Below are 9,519 nucleotides of genomic sequence, written 5' to 3' on the forward strand. Positions count from 1 at the left end.
TAGCTCGTTTTTATGTCGCCGGCAGACGGGATCCAGGCTGGCCGGCCGGCCGGCATGCTCGGCGTACATCACGTTCGCACAAGAAAATGCAAAACAGCCATGATACCAGCGAGGATGCTTCCTAGATTCGAGCAACGAAAATATGTCTGTGCAAAAGTGGATCTTTCGGCAACGACACCGCCTGCGGCAACGCCGCGCGACGAACTGCGCGCTGGTCCCAGGCTGCCCTAGTCGTCGCTAGGCCTATCTGGTTTCGCATTGAAACCGCAGCTGACGGCGCTTCGGAAGTTGCCTGCGCTATAATAAAAGGCCTACTATTCACATCGCTTTACTGCGAACTCGTCCCATAATAAAAGATATGTTCGATTTCCACGATGCCTTCAGCAACGGAGCTAGCAGACGGTAGGCGAACCGCACCAAGTAGCAGCAGCACCAAATCGGCTGTTGGATGAAATTTGCTTGTATCGCAGTCATCACTTTTACCAGCAACTCGGTATTGGCCAACGATCGTCAGAAATTATGCATTTTTGACATGCATCTATCCAAGGGAAATGCTATGGACGAGAACAAACAATACTAGCGCGTTTTTCAGTCGCCGGTGGCCGGCATCAAGGCTGGCAGGCCGGTCCGGCGTGGCTCGGCCCCGAGCGCCCTGAGCAGCGCGCTGTACGGCATCATGACGCTGCCGCTCTCCGCACTCGTATTGGCTCCCGCTTCCCGTCGTTGCGTTTTCCGCGCGCGGCTTGTCGTAGACATCCAGCAGGTTGGACGCAGGCGACGAGCTGCGATCGGTTGTTACGACGTCGTTCACAACGGCGCGCCGCAGCGAATCGCACACACTTTTCGCACATGTGTCCCCGCCTTAAGGCTGAAATCCCATTTCGGCACTCATCCGCAAAAGTCGTTCCTTCAGCTCGGGGTCTATAGTACGAGAGAAGCCGCAGCGACGGTTGCGAGACACAGGTGAACATAGCAGACAGCGGGAAAGCGAGCGAGCGATCGAGCGAAAGAGCGCGTCAACCGGAAGTAAACAAACCGATCTCGTCGGTGACGTATTTGTGGGCGGAGCATGGTCCCGGCCTGTAATCTTTATTTTTTTATGGTTCGCTCCGGTGTACGAGTTGAGAGGGAAAAGGCTGGTGGTCATTTTTAATAGCCGTTATCTCTGGTTCCGCACAAGGTAGATCAAAAATTTTTGCGGTAGGATGATGGATCGTTCAATGTCTATCAATACTTCGACTTCTCTTTGCCTACATGGACACCGTTTCAGGGACCCTTTAAACATGCTTGCCACCTTTCGCAGCGCTACATGCACCACAAACTGGCCGCCACTGTGACATCAGCGCATACCCCCTTCGCTGCTCGCGGAGATAGAGCAGCAGGTGTCCGTCTCCGCGTATGTAGCACCCACATGCGCCCAGCGCAGCAACCCCAAAAGCTGGCGGGCGGCGGAGCTTCGCCACCCCATGGAACGAAGTTGTACTAGCGCGAGGGCGTCAAACATACGGAGGCATATAGGCCGGGGCAACAACCATGGCCCTTAGCGAGAAGGCTGCGCGTACGGCGGGTAAGGACGTTCATTTGCTTCAGCAAATTTGCTACGGCGGGAAGCCAGAAAAGCACACGCAAATGAAAGCGTAAAAACGAAACTATGCTGCGAGACGCAGCACAGTGCTGCTGAGGGAGTTGTCGCAGGGGCTTTTGTTACCATCGTCCGCTTTTTCCTCGCCCCCTGTGGCTTGAAAGCCGGAGTTTCTGCATTATTATGATCCATGGGAATTGCGTAGGATGTGAAGGTGGTCGCCGCGAAAACGGAGTACGAGCGTAAACATGCCGCAGCTTCACTCGCTCTCCGTGCGCTCCCTCCGTTCTACCGACAGCTGCTCCAGCAGATTGAGAGCTATCGCAGGACCTTCTGCGACGATCGCGACAGCCACAAAGCCTTGCACTCCCTTACGCCTGAGGAAAGTAAAATAAAAATAAAACGCGCCAGACAACGCGCCAGATTTTTTTTTTTTTCTCATGCAATGAGAATGAAATAAACTTGCGCTCAGTTCACTCCTTCCATTCGCCGCCATATGGAGAACTATGGAGGGAGGAAAGCTTAGGAGACGCCCTCGCTAACCGAGCTGCAGGCCAAAAAGTGCGCCACAAGTCACGCGCTTTCTCAGGGACTACTGGGAGTCTTTAGCCGACGGCGTAGTCAATAGTAACGTTGGGCGCGACGGCATCGACTGCAGCCCTGTCTGCTGCGCATGCGCAAAGGCGCTGAGACGGCGGCCAAGTAGGGGGGGAGGGGGGGTGCCTTCACGTCTGGCTTCAAAGAATGTGACATAAAGGCCTCTCAGTAAATTCAAAGATGGTTCTTTCCTTTCTTCAGAGAGGCATATATATGCCCCTCTGAAGAAAGGAAAGAACCATCTTTGGAGAGGCCTCTCCAAACGTGGCTATTCGGCGTTGATGAAGGAGAAGACGGTCAATGATGCAGATGATGAAGACGAGACGAAGAAATATATTTACTGAAATTTACATGAATGTACAAGGGCAAAATTTAGAGTTGCAGAAGCAAAGTCACACACACGAATTGAGCAAACTGCAACTAAGAGGAACTGATCTCGCACAGAGAAAGCACACCACAAGACCTTACTTATCGAACGAAGGTCTCGGTTAAAGCCTCGGTACTAGGTTAAAGCCTAGGTACGCGGGACTCCTCGCCCGCGCAGTGACCTCACGTTACTGTAAAAAAAAAAAAAAATAATGAGGCCATAATGAAATGCGGCCTTACACTCTCCTTAATTATTTCCTTCATCCATGTGAAGCACTTTCAACTGGCTAGCGTTGCTACTTGCTCACTTTTGATGTGGTCTACGGTTAGCCACAAAAAGCGAAACCTCGAAAATTGAACATCGCTTCGCAGGAAATCATAGTCCATTCAAAACCCCACCCCATTCAAAAAATTTTTGGCGGTACAAAAATTTACAACGCTGATTTCACCGGATAATCCGAGCAGCCAGAGCTTTGCTGACGAAAAAATTTTTGAGTATAAAGGCGGGGAACAGAACATAACGAACGAGACAAGACAGAGGACGACAGCCGACTGCGACGACTTCGGTTGCGGCCTCCGAGACCCGGCAGAAAACGCCACGCCGATCAGCGTCGCTGCTCATCCCGAAGTAGACTTGAAGGTATGCCTGACATGGAAGCTGGGAAATCAATGTGCAGCGAATGCGCGAGTTGACGGGCCAGCACTGCATTGTGAAAACCTAGCGCAGGACACAAGGACAAAGGGTAACACAAAAGGTAAGGCACACACGAGCGCTACTTCGAGTAGCACGCTCTTCACTGAACTCATCGGTGCTGCGGTATACGGCTGCGAGCCACGACGAGGTTTGCCGATCGCGGAGGCAGCAAGGGAGATGCGCGAACGTGTTCATTCCGCAGATGTGGAACTGCCCTAAAGGAAATTCTGGCGACCTTTTAGTACAATTCCAAGGGGCGCTAATTTACGCTAATGATTCTTTTTCTTCTTTTCCTCTCTCTGTCCCTCTCCAATAAACTTAGAACATTCATCCCGCCCCTGTCCAGTTCGCTTGTCCGTCTATAGTGTGGCGTCTACATCTGGATTACTTGCGTCGCAGTAGCAGCAACAGTAGGACCACGGCTTCTTCATGTTCAGCTCCGACGACGGTCCACGGTTGCGACGTTTTTGTCTCGAAGAACACAGCCGGTGCTGTGAAGCCTGATGCTGCTCGGGAAACCGCACCGCACAACAATGAGAGCTCCCTGCTCTCGAGGACCACAGCAGCCACACAACGCACCAATTTCCTTTTCACAACACTACAAGCCAATATCAGCAATATTTTCTTTTAAAGTGCACAGAAGCAGACCGAACCTGCCGACTGCACAATCCACACGAGGACTATAGTCTCGACTACTGAAAGGTATAATTGCGATTATGAACGTTACAACTTGCACATGGGAGCGTGAATTCACGAGGAAAGGAAAGACGCGGTGGTTGCCATGCTGCCACAGTATGTTTCTCAATGAGGCTGCCACAACGGCGCCGTGATGAAACGTTGGTGATGATGGGGTTGGAATAAGTACAGCTGTTTTGGACTGGAAAACGTTTATTGCCAGCACTGAGCCCTAGTGGGCATTATACTAGGCAGCTTCGAGCCCGGTACTCCGTTGCAGCTTGTCGCAGAAAGAGAGCACAAAATCATGCGATGGTCTTTTGGAGGCCATCAATTTAGCCCTGCTTGTACTGTCTGCAGCAAAGACTGAGGCTGGCTATACGTGATTGGAGTAATAATCACGCGTGCGCTGTATGAAGACTGACCCAAGCCCTGGCCTACTGGCGCTACAGGGGGCGATACACATCTCACAGCACCGGGTTGGGACGGCTCCTCGTTGCGCTCACGTGACTCTGCGTCAACGCTTGGCCGGGCGCTAGAGCGGCGGCGGCGGCGGAGACCGGGTGTCGTCTGCTTCGACCATGGCTTCGACTCTGCTACGCACCCTTTCTGTTTTAGCGGAGGCTACGCTCAAGTTCAGCTATTCTGTAACAACGACTGCTAACTAACCTTGCGCCACTGGATAATCGAAACAACGACGAGGAGATACAACGACTGCTCGAGACGCCCTGGAGCTCCGTTAAGAGTTTCGGCAAAAAGATCAAAACAGCTAGGGCTAGCAGGGCAGACTGGAACATCCATCGTCGTTTCGATTATTCGGCGGCGTAAGCTAAGTTAGCGGTCGGCGGCGTAAGCGGTCGGCGGCGTAAGTTATTCGGCGGCGTAAGCTAAGAGAAAGCCTGAGCAGCAGCGCGCAGCATGAAAGCAGACGACACCTTGTTCGGGCCCGGCGAAGTAGAGTCACGTGAGAGCAGTGAGGCAAGGAGGAGCTTCATTCCCGCTGCTCTCTGCGCATGCGCAGCGCTGGCGCGTCGTCTGGTTCTGAGGGCGCCGCGGCCCCGAAGTACCGAAGTAAACCCCAAAGCCGTTCGCGGTGCTAGCGTGCTCTGAAACTCACGTGCTTAAGCATTTGCGAGTGGTGGTATGGCAAGCATGGTTGAAAGCTTCCGTCTGTTACCAGCATTGCGCCTCCCCATGGCGGCCGTCGTGTCAACGGCATCTGAAGAAGAAATTCTCGGAAGACGTTTGTTCGATTTAAAGGAGCAAACATGTGGAGAGAATATGCACCATCTAGGGAGGCGTGTGCGGACCTTCAGTGCGACCTCGCCTATATCAACATAACTTTCAGAGCTGAGCACTCTTGCAGCCTGCATATATGCGAATTATCACGGCTGCTATAATTTTTTTTACATTGTGCTTGTGCCGCTGAGTCAGCTACTAAATAAAGCATACGCTAAAATAAGGATACAGAGCCCACCGCGAATGGTTTGAAGGTATCGAGTGACTCTGAAACAAGGCTACGCACTTCCGCGATGAAAAGAAATAACAACACGGGATCATCCCCTCGCAGCATTAGCACTCGTGTACAGTGGGTGCCCGCGCGGCAACGATGAGGCCGACGCCCTCGCCACCGCCGCACATCAGATTCCCTCTAGCAACGTTCCGCGCCTCCTGGAGGACGTCTGTGCGGTGATAGTCGATCACCTCCGTCGACAGCCCCCGGTTCCACGCATCGCGCAAGGAGAGCGCATCTCCATCGTCGACGCGCGCTCATGGTCGCGTCTCCGGCGCAGGAGCTAGTGCGCACGTGACGGGAACGCTTCGTGTGCGCTACTTCAATGCGGCCGGGCGCCCCACGCCAGCCGCTTATGCAGTGTGCCGCGCGCGCGATTAGTCCGAGACAGGACGCTACGTCTGCGTGGCTTTGTATACAGTGTGTTGTAATGTTGTTTGCTCCGCTCAGCTTTTGCAATTTGTAAATACAGCACCCAGCTCTTCCCTAACCTTTCTCGTGCCCACTATCTCCTCCCTGTCCCTTCCATTTCTGCTGGCCGCAGCTCCGGTTGCGTAAGATCGATGGCATGCTGCTGCGGCGGGCTTTCCGTCTTTTCTTGTATTTTTCTTTCAATAAACCACTGCTACACTAGCGCGCAGTGCTCGAGGGGAGCGGCGGAGTGCTCAACTGCCCTTCGCAAAGAAACGCAAATGAAAACAAAATGCATATGAAGTCAAAACGAATGCGCGCCGTCTCCAAGAGCAGGGAGGACTCTGCGTAGACCTTCGTCACTGCTGCTGTGTTTGCAAAGTCATCTGTGGGATCCGGCAGTGCTCATCACCGTCATATTCAGTTAACGCCGCCGTGAAAGGAGTCGACTCCCCACTCTCTGCCTTCTCCCCCGGCTGCTCTGCTACAGGCCGATTCACACGACGGTCCGTTCGCGCACGGCCCGCGCACCACTTGTTCATACGCCAGTAAAAACTGGCCTGTAATCCCATGGCGTCAAGCGGACGCGACGGACCAAAGGAGCAGACGACGCGCTGGGTGTACCACAGTTGCCAGATTATTTTAAAGTGTTCGGCAAGGCTGGTCGAACTGGCTTTTTCTCCCTACCCGTGACTGTGCGATTGAAAGAAAAAACTTTATTGAACTGCAGAGGAGTCCTGCAGAGTGGGTGCGGCCCTTTGTCCAATTCCTCAATGGCCTGGGCCGTCTTGTTATCCCAGTTGCCAGAGATAGCGCACGCATCTTCGTGAGCCACCGCTGATTCCCACGAGGGGAGAGGCACCTGTGCTTCCTTGCTTGACTAATCCGCGGGCCGACAGAGTGCCTCTCAATGACGCATGAACACGCAACGCGGGGGTCGCGGGCGAACGGACCGTCTTGTGAATCGGCCGATGTGATCGCGAGGCGCAGGCTTCCACAAGCCTGTTGTTCGCACCTGCTCACAAGCAAAAGGCACAGGCCTGTGAACTGGCGGCGCGTGCCTGTCTGTACCTTTCACTGAAAACTGCCTAAAAAAAATGCCCGAGCACCGCTAGCACCGCGAACAACATTGGGGACGCGGCGCCCTGGGAAGCAGACGACGTACACAGACGCATGCGCAGAGAGCAATGGGATCATGTGATGAAAATCTCTCGTGATCATGGTGGCTAGATGCCGCATTACCGCTTTCCGAGACGAGCGCGAGTGAAGCCACCACATGGAGGAAGGAAAGCATCCATGAGCCACCAGAAGTTGTACAGCTTGTTCCGGAAGTCGGGTGTCTGCTATGTATTTCAATGCAAAAAGTCGCGTTTTTCGCCCTTTCGTTCTCCGTTTTTTGCGTTGTTCTCGTTTAATGTCTGCTGTTATATGAAAGGAACAGCAATCTGAACGCGAGAAATGTGAGCATTGTGTGCAGAACCCTGTAATTTCAGAGAAACCGAAGAAAACAGGCATGCAGGTCTCACCCTGCCGCGGCAAAGGAGCTCGTGCATTCAACACTAAGTTCTTCTCTGGTTCTTGTCTTCCGAGCGTAAAAGAGAAGTAGTGGAATGACAATGAAGCTTCGTCACCTTAAAACCGAATTTTCATGCAGCAAAGAAAAGGCACAGCGCGAGAGGAATGAGTGACAAGAAAGACGAATGCTGCAGTGCGCGTGAGAAGCGCTGTTAGAAGTAAACTGCTTAACTTGCTACAATACGAAACAGTATATGACACGCTCCGTCGAAAAAGCAGTACCATCCCTTTTGGAGGCGCTAATGTGAACCAACCGAACACCGTCGACACCTCACCAGCCCTCGCTCAGGTTCGGTCTAAACATAATTCGGTAAAATGGTCACTGCAAAGTCGGTTGCCTGGTTTCCATTCTTTCTTAAATTTACCCCCGTTGATAGCATAATTTGGGCTTGAGCGCGGGAACGTGCAACACAGTAAAGAGCAGAGTTGGCATGGGACGGCAGACGAGGCTTCATACTTGCTGTGTGTAGCAACGTCCTGTCGTCTGCTAGTGTCGTCCCACTGAGATGCAATGGACCCTTATTTTGAAGCGAAAAGCTTCACTAGGCTCGTCAACACCGCGCTTCGCGTGAGCCACCCCTGGGCGCCGCCGCGGCGCGCCCTTCCTCCTCCTCGCCACCTCCTCCCTTCTCCTCCTCGCCACCTGTTTACCCTTCGCCGCTGCTAGCGGTTCTTATCGCGTTCTTATGGCGTTATCGCAAGGCGTTGCGATAACGCCCGAGCAGCGGCGGCGGACATATAAGAGGCCGCGCGCCGCAGCGCGCGCTCCATCGCCACTTCTCCTCCTCGCCACCGGTTTACCCATTGCCGCTGCTGCGCGGTCTCCGCCGCCGTCCCAAGAGAAGGTTCTTTCGCAAGGCGTTGCGAGAACGCACGCGTGAGCGGCGGCGGCGGCCGTAGCAGAGGCGCAGACATTCGTCATGGAAAGAAGAAAAGAAGACCCAGAAGTGGTAGCGAGGGAGTTGGCTCAAAATCTGCACCGCTATCGTGGTGCTCCCAATGCATTGTGCGCGAACTGCGACAGCCATGACGTCAAGCAAAGCATAACTGCAGCTTTTCGCTTGTATATCCAGGCTTAACCAGAGCTAAGCCACTGCCAATTTTTTTAAACGTCTTTCCCGAAGACTTTGCTGGTCTCCTCGATCAGTTGACGGCTCAACAGGTAGGCACTGTCGTGGAAAAAGACGAGAACGAAATGCTAAGTGAAAAACCAAAACTGGAACTGAAAAACCGTGCTGAGCTCTGATTTCGTGCACTGGCTTCTCGTTCGGGCGATGGATGGATGGATGGATGGATGGATGGATAGGAGCGCCCCCTTTGAAACGGGGTGGTGGCAATTGCCACCATGCTCAGCTTTTCTTTATTTATTATTTTTTTTTGTTTACTGTGTTGGCAATTCTCATTAAGATTCTCCATCAACTTTGCCTAGGGTTTCCTACTATTCTAACCTTATGCCACATCTCTGCTTTTCAGCCACCAATCCTCCAATCGCTTTTTGCTGACTTCCACTGCAGATTTATTTACATGACCATTGTTATCTTTAAACCCTAGGGCCTCAGAAAGAGTGACTGTGCCTGCATCGACATCCGGATGGATACCATCACATTTGATTATGAGGTGTTCAATTGTTTCCACAGATCTACCACACACTGCACATGTGTCATCTTCTTCGTTAAATTTCTTTTTGTAGCTGCGCGTTCTAAGACACCCTGATCTAGCTTCAAAAAGTAGGGCACTGCCTCTTGAGTTATCATAGAAAAATTCTTTCCTGATCTGCCTTTTCCAGAATCGATATAGTTCTACACTATGTTTCTTTTCCATTGAATTCATCCAATTTTTAACTTCCGCTCAATGCGCCATCCAGCCCCCTAGTGAAGATCATTGGTCTCATTGGCACTAGCAGCCCTCCCGGCACCACAATAAACAATTGACCACAATTGATGTATAATTTTTAAACAAAAAAACTATTTTAAAATAAAAAGCTGTTGTTTAAGAAATTAAAAACTGCGCTTAATAACTCCTAAGTTTTAGTTTATGTTGCTAGACTTTTACAATTTGTCATGGTGGCCAGATTTTTGCCTTCAAAATAAATGTTTAGTTTGCATA

The 9,519-nt window shown here is 52.1% G+C and overlaps 1 protein-coding gene across 2 annotated transcripts in view; it reads right to left on the reverse strand.

Moving 5' to 3' along the window:
* The window catches only part of LOC149350121 (uncharacterized), a 602,760-nt gene that overhangs the window by 363,846 nt on the left and 229,395 nt on the right, over positions 1-9,519 (reverse strand). The window lies entirely within an intron of this gene.

The sequence above is a fragment of the Amblyomma mixtum genome, chromosome 3 (assembly GCF_055824585.1).
Source record: "Amblyomma mixtum isolate Tamu chromosome 3, ASM5582458v1, whole genome shotgun sequence".
Lineage (NCBI taxonomy): Eukaryota > Metazoa > Arthropoda > Arachnida > Ixodida > Ixodidae > Amblyomma > Amblyomma mixtum.